The sequence below is a fragment of the Lutjanus erythropterus genome, chromosome 1 (genome assembly GCF_056507025.1).
Source record: "Lutjanus erythropterus isolate fLutEry1 chromosome 1, fLutEry1.hap2, whole genome shotgun sequence".
Lineage (NCBI taxonomy): Eukaryota > Metazoa > Chordata > Actinopteri > Lutjaniformes > Lutjanidae > Lutjanus > Lutjanus erythropterus.
In genome coordinates this window covers 4,653,247-4,666,569 of record NC_139317.1, presented here as the reverse complement: position 1 = coordinate 4,666,569, position 13,323 = coordinate 4,653,247, and positions in this window count along the sequence as shown.

Below are 13,323 nucleotides of genomic sequence, written 5' to 3'. Positions count from 1 at the left end.
CACATTAATGTAGCAATAAACAAGCAAAACAGTGGATCATTAAATAAAACACCAAAGGCAAAATGTGAAAACAGCGGATGTAAATTCCAGATAGGGCCGGGCTTAAGTATGAGGTCAAGAAATTAAAGTAATCTAGAAGTTATCAAAAAAAAAAGCCCTTTGATAAGGATTAGCCTTCAAAAGAAGATACTGAGCTGCAGTTCTTCAGGCAGGTCATTACACAGCTGAGAAGCTCTAACAGCAAACACTCAGCTCTCTTTAGTCTTTAAAGGGATAGTTCACCTAAAAATTTAAATTCAGTCATTTTCTCCTCACCTTCATGCCAGTTGAGGGTCTGGTTTGTTTTGTTAGTCTGCAAAACACTGCTGGATTTTCACAGGAAGACAGTGTTGCAGAATCTCCTCCATTCTGCTCTTCTGGTTAAAATCCAAGTCTCATAAAATCGTGACATGCTGTTTGCACACCGTTGCACCACACACACAGTTCAGACATGAACGGGTTTACAGTGAAGATTCAGGCGAAAAACATGGTGTAAATAACATTTATTTAGTCAACTTTGCATGTCAGGGCTTTAGGAGACTTGGATAACACCAGATGAGCAGTATGGAGGCATTTTCTATTTTTATTCTGTTGTTTTTTAATGTTTGAAAACTGGTCACCATTCACTTCCATTGTTTGGGAGATTCTGCAGTCCTGTTTTCCTGCAAAACTCCAGCATTTTTTTATGTGAACAAAAAAACTAAACCTGACCTTCAATCGACATGAGGGTGAGTAGATAATGACTGAATTTTCATTTTTGGCTGAACTATCCCTTTAAGTGTGAGGTAGGGACAGCGAGCAGGATCCTGAGGTTCTCAGTTGTGCAAACACAGCAAATCACATCTTGACAGGATACACAACACATTTACATGAAAACACAATAGAAACTACATGAAGAGGAGCAGCAGGTACTCGATGATGTGGAGATGAGAACTGAGTCAGAAAAAACAGTTGCAGGTTTCAAAAGGTAGTTCTCCTCACTGATTAAGATATTTTATGACAACAGTGACAAAATATTTTTTTGCACAGGGGACTTGGTATCTTTGCCCTGAGAGCTTGAAACTGAAAATGGAGATTTATGGGATGGCTGTGTTCGTCTCAGATTTTGCCACTCAGGCACTGGACTTCTTTGCCGTGGCGACGGAACAGTTGGGTTTGTTTGCTTCCTGTAATCGTGCTGCTCCGGAAAGCTTTGTCTTGCTTTCAACAATAGATTCTCGAATAAGAACACAATGTTAGAAATGAGTAAAGTTTCAATTAGAGTTTGATATTCTCTGTTTAAAGTGCATCAACTGACCTCAAAATTACTGATGATGAAGAATCATAAAACCAAAACTGCATCTGTGCAAACAAGACCCAAAAATTAATATTTAAGATAAAAAAAAGATTGATGGCTGAAGTAAGGTTTCATTAGTGCAGTACTTGAGTAAAAGTACTTTCTTTCCAACAGAATGTCTGTATATTATTTCAGTTTTTCTCTGTTGTTCAGATGGAGATTTGTCAAGACGACTTTCACATTAAGAGTTTGTAGTACTTGTGGGCTGTAGCACTTCTGCTCTTCTGTTTTTCTGAATGAGGAGGATGAGGAGGATGAGGAGGAGGAATGCGTTGTTGCAGCTCTGGCTCATGCACCGTGGGTGAAACACGCAGAGGTTCAAAAGCTTGCGAGTTGTTAAGCAGTGTGAAATCGCACATAAAGAAAAGTTCAGGCTGTTCACCTATGGTGTGTCACCAAAAGTCACTGGATGTGTCAGAGTGTGAGCTGGAGGAAGATTTCAAAGGCAAAATTAAACCAGATACAGGAATAAATAAAGGCAACAACTGTGGATACTGTGCTGCTAGTACACTACCACTACTGCAGCTGCTTTTCAAGGATTCAAGAACTTTTATTGTCGTTATACAACAGAGAAATTAGAACTGTAGTTCCTTCATGCTGCACAGAAAAACAGCACTGATGATTAATTGAATTCAGAGTGGAATAAGGTGAAAATATAAAACAAGATAAATACATATTACTAAATGTTATCCTAGTCAACCACTAAATATTTTGTTAATTCACTTCAACAAAATATAACTTTGTTCAGACCACAGGAACAAATAACCTCCAACTTCACAAAAACAAATGCTTGTGACCTTATCGGCAGGATGGATGATGTATACTGACAGGTTAATCTGGTAAGTTACAAAGTCATTTCTCAAGTGCTTCACGCCTCCTGTCCCCACCCGAACTCGCCGTGACTTCATCGTCCCTGGAGTCAGAGGCCGCTGTGTCCCGGTCTGATAGGACCGCTAACTGAGCTAAAGGTATAGTTCACCCAGAAATGAAAATTCAGTCATTATCTTCTCACCCTCATGCTCATTCGATGAGCAGCATTCTCAGGCATGTGTTCCTCTGGTCCAGGTGGAAGATGGCATCTGTGCTTAACTAGCTGGTCTCAGATTAACCAGCACGTCTTCACAGCCTCTCACTGCTCCAGTTTGTCGTCTCCACGTGTTTCATGAAGCACACCTTTGTCTCTGTCCCCAACTACAATTTGCACAGGGGTTAAACAGACATATATCTACTACTCCTTCAACAGCTTCTGGTAGTGCTACTTCTCCACTTGAATCTAGTTTCTTGTCAGTGCCGTCACAGTTTTCATAACTTTTTTTTTTGTAACTCTCCTGAAGAAAAACCCAAAGAAACCCTCCATCTCTGAGCACCATCTGGTTTAGAGAGCGAATGTGTGAAAAATGAGCCGCTGCTTCACTTTGATGGAGCTCCACATCCAACCAGCAGTCCTTCCTTCCCCTCTGTGATTAAATGTACCGTAATTAAAAGTTTTCCCACAACTTCTCATTAAGTTGGACACCAGCCAGCTTTGATGTGGAGTGTAAAGAGGTGAACTGAGGGGGGAATGTGAAATTATGTTCACGATGAGTTCATGAGTGCGTTCACAGCAACACACAACCGACAGTATAATTAACAAGGCATGCTTTTCAATGAGACTGATGTGTGGACACTGTAGAGGCCTACTACTGTATTCCACTGTTTCTACAAATACTGTTACTACTACTATCAATCTACTGTTACTACACTTTATCACTACCTATTACATGGCTTTCCTAAATACTTAATTCTGATTGGTCAATTAAGCATTCAGAGGTTTATTACTTCTGTATAACAGACTGTTGTTATGAATAATAGGCTGTTGCTATGAACACATTTCTCATCATGTCTGTCAGGTTATTGTTTTTTTTTTTTTTTTGGTGCTGAACCATGTAACAAACAAGATAACACACGCAGATGAAGTCATAAAATCATTTAAGAATTAATATTCTGTGTTGCATTCAGGGTTTTTGGGGAAATATTTGGCTGGAGTTTTGTGGATTCTGTCAGAAAACGCAGCTCCGTCTCCACTTTTTCTTCTTTGCACAGTTGGCAGAGGCGCTTCTCTTTTGGCGAGCCATGATGTTTTTTTGTTTTGTTTTTTCTATCAGCCCGTCTCGATGGCCAGGCCGTCCTCACTGACTCTGTACTTTGTGGTCAGGTATTTTGCCACAGTGTACTGTCTTTTCAGCACCAGATAGTGCTGCATTTTGCTCTGTGTTTTTGTTCTTTGTCTTCCAGTTTGTGATGTAGTTTTGTTTCCCGAGTGTTTAATTTGGTTGACTTTAATTGATTTGTTCTCAGACTGGTCCTCAGGCAGAACAGGGTTAGAATGTCGACTAAGTGTCTCTGTTTTCTCTGCTCAGTTCTTGGAATTTTACAGCTTTGTAAATGGGAGAGGAGTTTTTAGAAGCTGGTATTTGATTGCTCTTTTTTGTATTCTGATATACATAATACAAATTCAGCTCTGCAGGCGTTGTTTGTGGTTTTTCTGTGCATCTGCATGATGCTTTTGCAGAACTCTAAATGTTTAATTTCTATTGGGTGTTTGTCCAGTTAGGCCGAAATTCTGGTGAGAAAAATGACCCGACACCTCACGACCATACAAGAGGATTGACTCAATAACAGATTTGTTTACTACTGGTACTATGAGTACTGACATGTATTGCTGTTTTATTACGACTACAACACTGATCCCCTCACATGGTACACATGAAGTACCATCAAAATTTAATATAAATGTGAGTGAAGAAAGTAGAGAAATAAACAAGAGCAATGAGTAATACTTCAATTACTTTAAGGGTGGATAATTACCAAGTAATATACTTTAAATTTATTAGAAATCACCCACAAATTACCTCCAAATTATTGCCCAATTTCATGGTTAATTATGGGATAATTAGCAGGTTCTGTGTTCATGTACTGGGTGGTAATTACCTCAGCAACATATGTGAAGTTTCTCTCATTTTACCTGCAGACTACCTCCAGATTTCATTGGTAAAAGTGTGATAATTCACATGACAGTACTTGCTAATTACCACCTATTTACCATGAAATTATAGGACCAATAAATTAAAGCATTACTGAGCAATGACATATATGTAGCTAGCGTCCGTTGATTACATAAGCTGAAATGATAAGTGAAGCTAGCTGAATTTATGAGCCATAGCTAGCTAACCAATTAAGCTATCAACTTTATGAGTTAGTGGAAAACTTGCTCTCTGGTTGAATTTTTAAAGTTTCAAGTTGACATTATGTAAAACAAGACTCCTGTAAAAGGGTCTTAAATTTGCAGTTGATGGCTACATACATAATATCATGCTAAAAGACTAAGGCTTCATAAGCTAACAGCTAACATTCAAGATAACCCTGTTTGACTGCTTGGCTAAGATTTATGTTTTGTTTAGATTTTAAAGTATTATGTGTCATGTTACTAGACAAGAAGCTTTCAAGATGAGGACTACTGATGTGCATTGCTAACGTAATGCTATCTCAGCTAACGTTGGCTGGGATTTCTAAAGTTCAAACAACATCCAGCACTGACTTCAACGCAGGGGGAAAATATTGTGCTCGTTCATGTTACTTGTTACCCCACAAACTGATGGTTAATGATGTTCTACTCATTGTTGTTGGAAGTAATGCTGGCTTAATATACACTACTATGGGTCATAAGCTAGTTAGCTGGACATACTAACGTTAGCTTATTTTAGAGCAGACAAACACAGGTTAATCCACTTCTATACAGTTTTGCTTTCTTTTTAAACCAAGTCTTACATTATGATCTCATGAGATGTTTTATAGTTTCAGGTATCTGTTAGCACTGTTTTAATCCAGCACAGTTTTAAAGTTTTGGACATGCTAACCACAGTCAGGAGACGTTTGTTATCATAGCCAGATGACCCTCATTAGAGCATCATCGTGGTTACAGTTGTGAAACGGTCTCAGTTTGGTTAGGATTAGGCAGGATATTTGTATATTAATATTATTAGAAACAACATTTGTTATTCATACACTATTTGTGTCTCACTTTAGAGCTTCCCACCACTTTAACATATAAAGAAATCTTAAACTTGACTGGCCTGTCGTACATTTTTTTTTAATATATATATACGTCTGAAATTTTGGTTCCTTGGGTGAACGTCCAACTTGATGCTCTACACGTGTGTGACCTTTTACATTTTATGTATGAGCCAAAGGCCCCGTCCACACCGGTACATTTTTGTCTGAAACTGAACGTGAGGCAGATCAAGCTCAGTTACGAACTAGAGGCACAAACTTTTAAACGATCATTTCATTTTTGTTTTAAAACTGAAACAAGTAAACACAGTAGTGTGATTGTAGCCCAAAACTACATGTAACAATGACACTGATCCTAATAAAAAGTTAGTTTAATATGAATATGATGTTTATGAGGGAAATAAACAAGATTTTGCTGATTCTATCCTGCTGACCTTTATTTCACTAAAATTCAACCTTTAAATCTTTTTTTAATCATTTCCATCCCCAGTTATTGGTGTAGGGCCGTTCGAACTGAGTTAAAACATATCCCATCACCACACACTTTGTTGTTTTCCAACCTCACAAAGCCAAATCTTCCAGCAAATATTTTCATAGCCTATTTCTGACAAAACTAATCTCAGCTCTGGAGTTTGCAGTGAATTGAGGGCAGAAAGGCTTTTAATTCCAGGTGTACTTTTCTTTATAATCAGACATCACATGCAGCAAACAGTTGACAAGTTTTCTAGCGACTGTGACTTTTGATCCGAGTGTAAAGGTGTTCGTGCCACGGCTGCTCCTGCGGCATGAATATCATTAGAATAAAGTCAGCAGCAATTAGCTTTTCACACATTGTCACAAAGCCTCGGGAGGAGAAGGAGAATAGCACACATGCCTAGAAAAACACACCGCAGATGTTTAACTCGCCCTAAATCCTTTTGGCAGAATAAAGAAAAGGAAATCAAGGAAACCACATAACTAATCTTCATTTCCTTCACTTGAATTCAGTGATTAAATGGGAGCAGCATGGAGTCGACTCTTTCAATGTACAGAATTACCACTGAAGCACACATGAATCATGCTGAAACAAAGCTAGAGACTCTCCTGCACACACATGAGCTGATCATCATGGTACTCGGTTGTTCAAGGGGGAGAAAGGAGGGTCAACACAGGTTGATTGCAGCCATCGAGACGTGACCGTGGCCTGCTTGGAGGCGGGTCAGGTTCGGTTTGACCCCACTCCAGTATAGGTGCATCTTGGGTACGGCTCGGGGCAACTCGATGCTCTGAAAGTGATAATGGAAATGCAATTTGGTGTGGTATGGTTTGGCTCAGCGTGGCCAGTAGTGCCAGTGGGAAAGACCTAATGCTGTTGTTTGCATGTGTGCAGTGATCACCTTTTTAGCTCAAAGAATTCATATAAAAACTGTTTTTTGGTTATTAAAATACATTCAGAAGCCTATAAATGAGCATTACACTCATGAAACATGATAATACATTGCATGCTTTAATAATAAAAGTATCAGTGTTGGTATGGGTATCTGTGATCGGGCACTGCCCATTGTTCCAACGACTGTTATTCTAAAAACCTCAATAGTCCTAAAAAATAGTCCAGCACAGCTTGGCTAGGTTTCGGTATCAAAACTACTCAGTTAGGTTTAGGAAAAGTTTATGGTCAGGGTTTAAATAAGGGTGTTAGGGGTGGGAGAAAAAATCAATTCTGTATCATGATTCTTCTTTTTACGATTCCTGAATCAGTTTGTTTATATATAATCAACTAGTCCATTAGCTCAATGCAAACACATAATAGGAATTCCCATTAATGCGCTAATGGAAATTAGCATCACATTTGTGGTAATATTATCTTAACAAAGTGATCCATTTTACTTCACATGCAATTACATAAAATGACGTGTGCTTATACTTTTTGGCTTATATTACCTGCTCTGTTGAAACAAACTAATAGCTGCTGAATTGTACGGTCACTCTCTCTCTCCAGGATTTATTTCGAGCAAAGTTGGTGATTATTATAACAGTAGAAAGACTGGACAAGACCGTTTTGGTGAGATTTTTGTTTGTTTCTGTCCGTTGGGTTTAAGTGAAGTGTATTTTACAAAGTTAACAAAGTAGTCAAAGCTTGTCTTAATTTGACAAAAGAGAGAAGCTTAAATTCAGAAGGTGATCAGTCATATTTTTTTTGTTTAATAAGGAAAATAGGTGTGAGAGTGAATTTTGTTTATTTTGTCATGGCTCGCACACATCTCCCAGCAGCTTTCATCCATAGCTGTCTTTGTTTTGGGATTTCTTTCACCTGGCAGTGGCAGCTGGTGTGAGATACAACTTCGTTTTTGAGCCATTACTACTTTGATTCTGGCATCCAACAGCAAGATGACATTTTAGCTTTGTTAAGTGGTCTGCTACTCTGAGTTTACCTCCAGTTTTTCCTTCATTTTGCCTCCAGCTAACACCAAGATGTAATCATGATGTCGACCCAAAAAATGTCTATTGATCTAAAAGTATTCTTCTTCTGGCAGTTGCTAACACTAACACATCTAATGAGTTGGTTGTCTGGGGCATGCGCCAACTGAGATAAAACTCTCATGATTTAATTCCAACATTGGAAAAAAGATTGCGTTAGGGGCAGAACCCCCTGCAGATTCAGCACCACGGACAGAGCCAGCAGTTATATTTTCAGTACAGTGGGTGTTTGTTTTCAGGACAACGGGCTGGTGGACAAATGGGCTTTTGGAGACATTTTTTCAGACATAGACACATTTATCTGTGCCTTTAAAACGACTTGGTTAGGTTTAAATCAGGGCTCCTTAACCTTTTGTAACTTCAGGGCCACTTCTGATTATTTACAAAATTTCCAAGGACCACTTTCCCAAATAAATGAGAGAAGAAAAAGAGAAAACTTAACTGGGCGGTGACAGAACTTCACCACATTCAACACACTCTGCTTACAGCTCACTGTCACTGTCGGCCATTATGAATTAAATTTAATGTATTCAGATATTCATTTTTCCTCACCACACACTCTGGAGCTTTTATTGATGCAGGGTTGTCACTTTTAGGTTTTTTAAAATATCAGTCCATTTTGATGTCACTGCATCTGTGAGACCGGTCATTGAACAGGTCATTTAAATCCTGCATTTTAATTTGACTGCTTTTAGTTATGTGAATTCTTAAAAAAATGAAGTAATAATAATTTTAATCAGACCATATTGCAGTAAGCCCAGCAGTGGGCCAAGGCTTTTTTTGAGAAAGATTTTGGTTAATGTGGTTGTTTTTATGTAAGCGCACATATGTGACAGATAAGTGTGTGTGTGTGTGTGTGTGTGTGTGTGTGTGTGTCTGTGTGTGTGTGTGTGTGTGTGTGTGTGTGTGTGTGTAGAGTGGTGTGGGGGAGGGGTGATGCCCTTTTCTAAATTGAGCCGTGACCCATCAAAATGTCTGTGCGCGACCCTGCATCTCAAACAGTTGAAACAAGATTAACATCACCTGATGATCGAGTGCACGTCAGGGAGAAGAACGGAAGCCAAAATAAAATGCATCAAAACATACAATCCTACATCTAATAGAAAAAGAAGTGTAAAACGTAGTCGTCGACCAAAATGTCAGCAAAATCTAGTCTTTGACGTGTCTTTTTAACAAAAAAAACAATGGATTAGATGTTAGAATAGATTATCAAGTCTTATTTGCAATTCATTTTTCATTCTTTATTGTGATGTAATTATCTCAAATGTCTCGGTGACATTTTCATAGTGAATTAATGTCCTGACGGTTATGAAACTGTGAATAAATCAGATTTTAAAAGCGTGGCTTCCACCCAGTGAGCAGTTTCTTTCACCTTAAGCTCCACTGACTCCCCTTTAAGTGTGTTCCCACCACTTGACTGAGATTTTTACAGGTCAGTCTGCCCCCAGATGAGCCTGCAAATGTGTTTTTTAACCCTGCAGGTAACCACACACACACACACACACACACACACACACACACACACACACACACACACACACACATTAAAGCTCAATACAGAGCAGGGATTGAAGTAAATGCTTTCCTGGATTTCACAGAGATATTAAAAAAATAATAAAAAGGTGGGACCCCCTCGTTTAGTCTGTGAAGGAGATTTTTTCGAGTTGGGTTGAAAAATTCATAAGAAGCCAGGAGCGCTGTGAGATGCAACTGATAAATGGGATATGGCTAATTACTGAGGGATGATATGTGTGTGTGTGTGTGTGTGTGTGTGTGTGTGTGTGTGTGTGTGTGTGCGCGTGCGCGAGTGTGTGTGCAAGGAGAGAAAGGTGGTGTTCTTCTCAGCTTAAAACAAGAGGGATGAAACCTGACCATCTAACGAAGACTAATGATCCACAGTGGCTGCAAAGAGAGAAAAGATGAAGATAAATTAGAGCAAAATAAATGGATAAAAACACTTAGAGACAAATACAAAAAATCAAAAATGTCAGACAGATGACACAGACCAGAAAAACAGAATTAGAGGAAGATAAGGACAGACGGAGGCTGGGAAAACGTGAGAAAAAACAGTTAAAGACAGGTAGCTATAGATGAGAAAACATCTCTGTCCTCTCCTTTGAACACTAAGCCCTTTTGACATTTTAAATTTTAGCTGCTTATTTTTCTTCCCCAGCAGCGTCTTAACACCGTGACAGATACAGATATTTTTGCAGTGAGCTCACAGCTGACGAGATCCACCGAGGTTCACTCTGGTTTTATTAATATGGTTTTAAAAAAGAAACCATCATTTATTAATGTCTCCTGCTTAATGACTCAGCCTGTAGTTTAGACGTCAGGTCTGTTAATTCTGTTGTATAAAACTAAGCACAGTAGGTCCGTTGCCAGAAATAGTATTTTTAGATTGATTGTGTCATGACGCAGAGTTCACAGTTTTAAGAAGTAACACAAAAATCTTAATCGTGCACATTTGGACTGAAGATTCCTTCTTAAACCTGACATTAGTCTCTATATGTGATAGTAAAATCTCGGGCTGGACAACCAAACAATGAGCTGATACTCACTATAAAGCTGCACGGAGCTTCAGATTCAGGTGAAAATTCTCTGTTAGCTCATTATCAGAAGCGGCCCCTCCTTTTTTAAAATAATATTTAAAGATTATTTGTTACAGCCAATTTAAAGAAACATTGTAAATTGCAGGAACACTGAGTCACAAGCCAGCAGGTATGAACGCGAAGCATCAGCAGGCTGCCTGCTCATCCGTTGTTTGTCCAGTTCGAACCTGTCTGCTGCTGCTCTGTGGCTCAAAGGTCAGCAGGACAGTCCTGCGTGTTAAAGCTCATCAGACCCTCACAGCGGCGCGGCAGCCGCTGTTTGTCATTCACACTTGTTTCTCATGTCATCACACCCGTGTGACAGACCTGCGTCCCGTAATCCTGAGCGTGTGATGTCACGGGGTCAGCCACAGGTCTGACCAGGTGACTTATCCTCCATGTCAGCACTGATGAAGCAGGTCAGGAAGTAACACGGCGCACTGCCTGCCTGCATTTCATCAGAACTGGACAGATTTCACAGATGGAAAGTTTAATTTCTGCACCTCCATCAGGCCTGTCAGTGCAGCTCACCAGACTGCAAAATGCATCAGCAGACCGGGCCTTCAGTTAAATGTTTGTCTCTGTTACTGTATGGAAACATATTTCCAAATGTGTCTGAGTTGTGAACGAGTTATGAGTCTGTGTGTCGAATGATGAATATGTTGGATTTTTTTTTATTGTTGTTTTCTAATGTTTAATATATGTAGGCTAAAATAACAAAATTTAATTTCATTGTTTTTTCGAAATTTGATGTTAAGTTTCCAATTTGAACTCTCCCCGGATATATCACTCAGTCAGGCTATACATTTAACACTTCTCTTTTTGTAAAAATCGTTTATGTGCAAACTTTTAAAACATTTTATACTACTTAAAGAAAATGTTTTCCATAAAAAAGTTTTAAAAAGTAACAAAAAAATGTGAACAGTAGTTTTTCCCATATGTTTTGAACGCTGGGAACAAATCTAATCTTTGGATCATAAATGAGTTTTTCACATTTATAAACCAAACATGTTATTCCTGTAACCATTTCGCCGTGACGCCCTGCACCAGTAATATTATATCATGGAAGCAGAGGGAACAGGAAAAAAATTGCAAGTGATTTGGTTTGTGATCATGCAAAAACATTGTGTACACTGGGGAATTCACACATTTATATTATTGATTATCTGGAGAGTATAGCCTCAAAACATACATTTTTCTGAGTGTCCTTGTTTTATAGCCTCATCTGGGCTCTGTCTCTTCCACACATTCAATACCTGCTATCCCCCCCGCCCCAAAAAACAAAAAAAAAAACCAAAAAAAAAAAACAACATATCATATACAACAAGGAATAACAACACTTGTATCACGGTCAGTGTCTCTGCCCATGTACAGTGGCTTTTTGTATTTTTCATACAAGTTATGGGCATATTTTTTTTATTTTTGCATGATGATATAAAGTTCATCCACTTTATCTCCTCCACTCCTTCTGCCTGTTAAATGACCCCCGGATACAGAATCCACTGAAGGGTTGACAAAAACAATGAAAATATAAATAGTTTTCTCAGACTGGATACAGATAATCTGTGAGATCCACTGATGAGACTCACTTCTTAATAACTTTTTGTTTTCTATGTGAAATTTATAGACATGATTTGTTCACACTCCTGCTGTGTGTGTGATGATTTGTGTGTGTGAGGCAGCTCAGACTAATACAAACACGCAACGACACATCACACACACTTAACAGCCAAACTTCACCTCGCGCTCAGTGATTGCTCTATTTTAGTGTACATGTCAGTCACAAGGATTGTAGCATGTACTTACACTACACGTCAGAAGTTGGGACACACTTTTCCTTCAGTGTTGTTCCTTCAACTTCATAAGAAATGGGAGGAAGAAGTAGACAGGTGTGTAGGAGAAGACCATAGGTTGACAATAAAAAGTAAAAAGACTCTTGCATACTGTCTTCTGCACTTGCAATCAAAGATTTATGTGTCTATGTGACTTTGTTTTTTTAAAAGGATATTTCAGATTCACCAAATAATAACACACAATAACACAAACAAACTAACCTCTCGAGGCAACCGTCAAACAGTAACTCACATGCTCTACAAGGTAAATTTACTGATTTTGCCTATGGAGTTTGGTTGGTTTGAAGAGAGCAATATCTTGCTTATATAGCAGCCACTTCCTGTCAGAAAAGGCTGTCTGATAGCAAAGTGGTGAAAATATTCTAAATATAGTATACACTTAAACTGATATTAGCTGGACCTTTTTTAAGTCCAAGTACATTGCTTAGCTTCTTCCTCTCTGCACCTCCCACCTGGGGGCGTGTCGGCAGTCATCTCCTGTAGGTAATACACTGACCACAGATAAGTACCTCATACAGCCCCATTTCAAATAAGTTTTGCCGTTGCATCAGTTTCTCCTTGATCTTATCAGGCAGTGTGTGTTACAGTGTGTCATGCATTAGCCAGTTAAAAAGAAACAGGGAGATTTTAATTCAGATAATTTACACTTTATATTTTGTGGAAATGAACAACTCTATAGAAATCTCTTCTGTCTGATGGTCTTGTTTGCTTATATAGTTACATAGAGGCATCACTGTTTCATAACCACTTAAACATATTTGCAGTAGCTTTAAGTTGCAGTGTGTTGAGCTCTCAGGGCCACCGTAGTATGAAGTAGAAAGAATTGGCTCCAACTGCAACAGTAAATTTCACATTAAAGCATCAGTAATTATGATCAGGATAACAGTGTGTGGATAAGGAGTCTTTTAACTACTTTTTGATATTTTAAGTACATTATGGAGTATTTGTACTTAGATGTGCTGCTACTTTTAAATAAGCGAAAGATCAGATTTCTCCT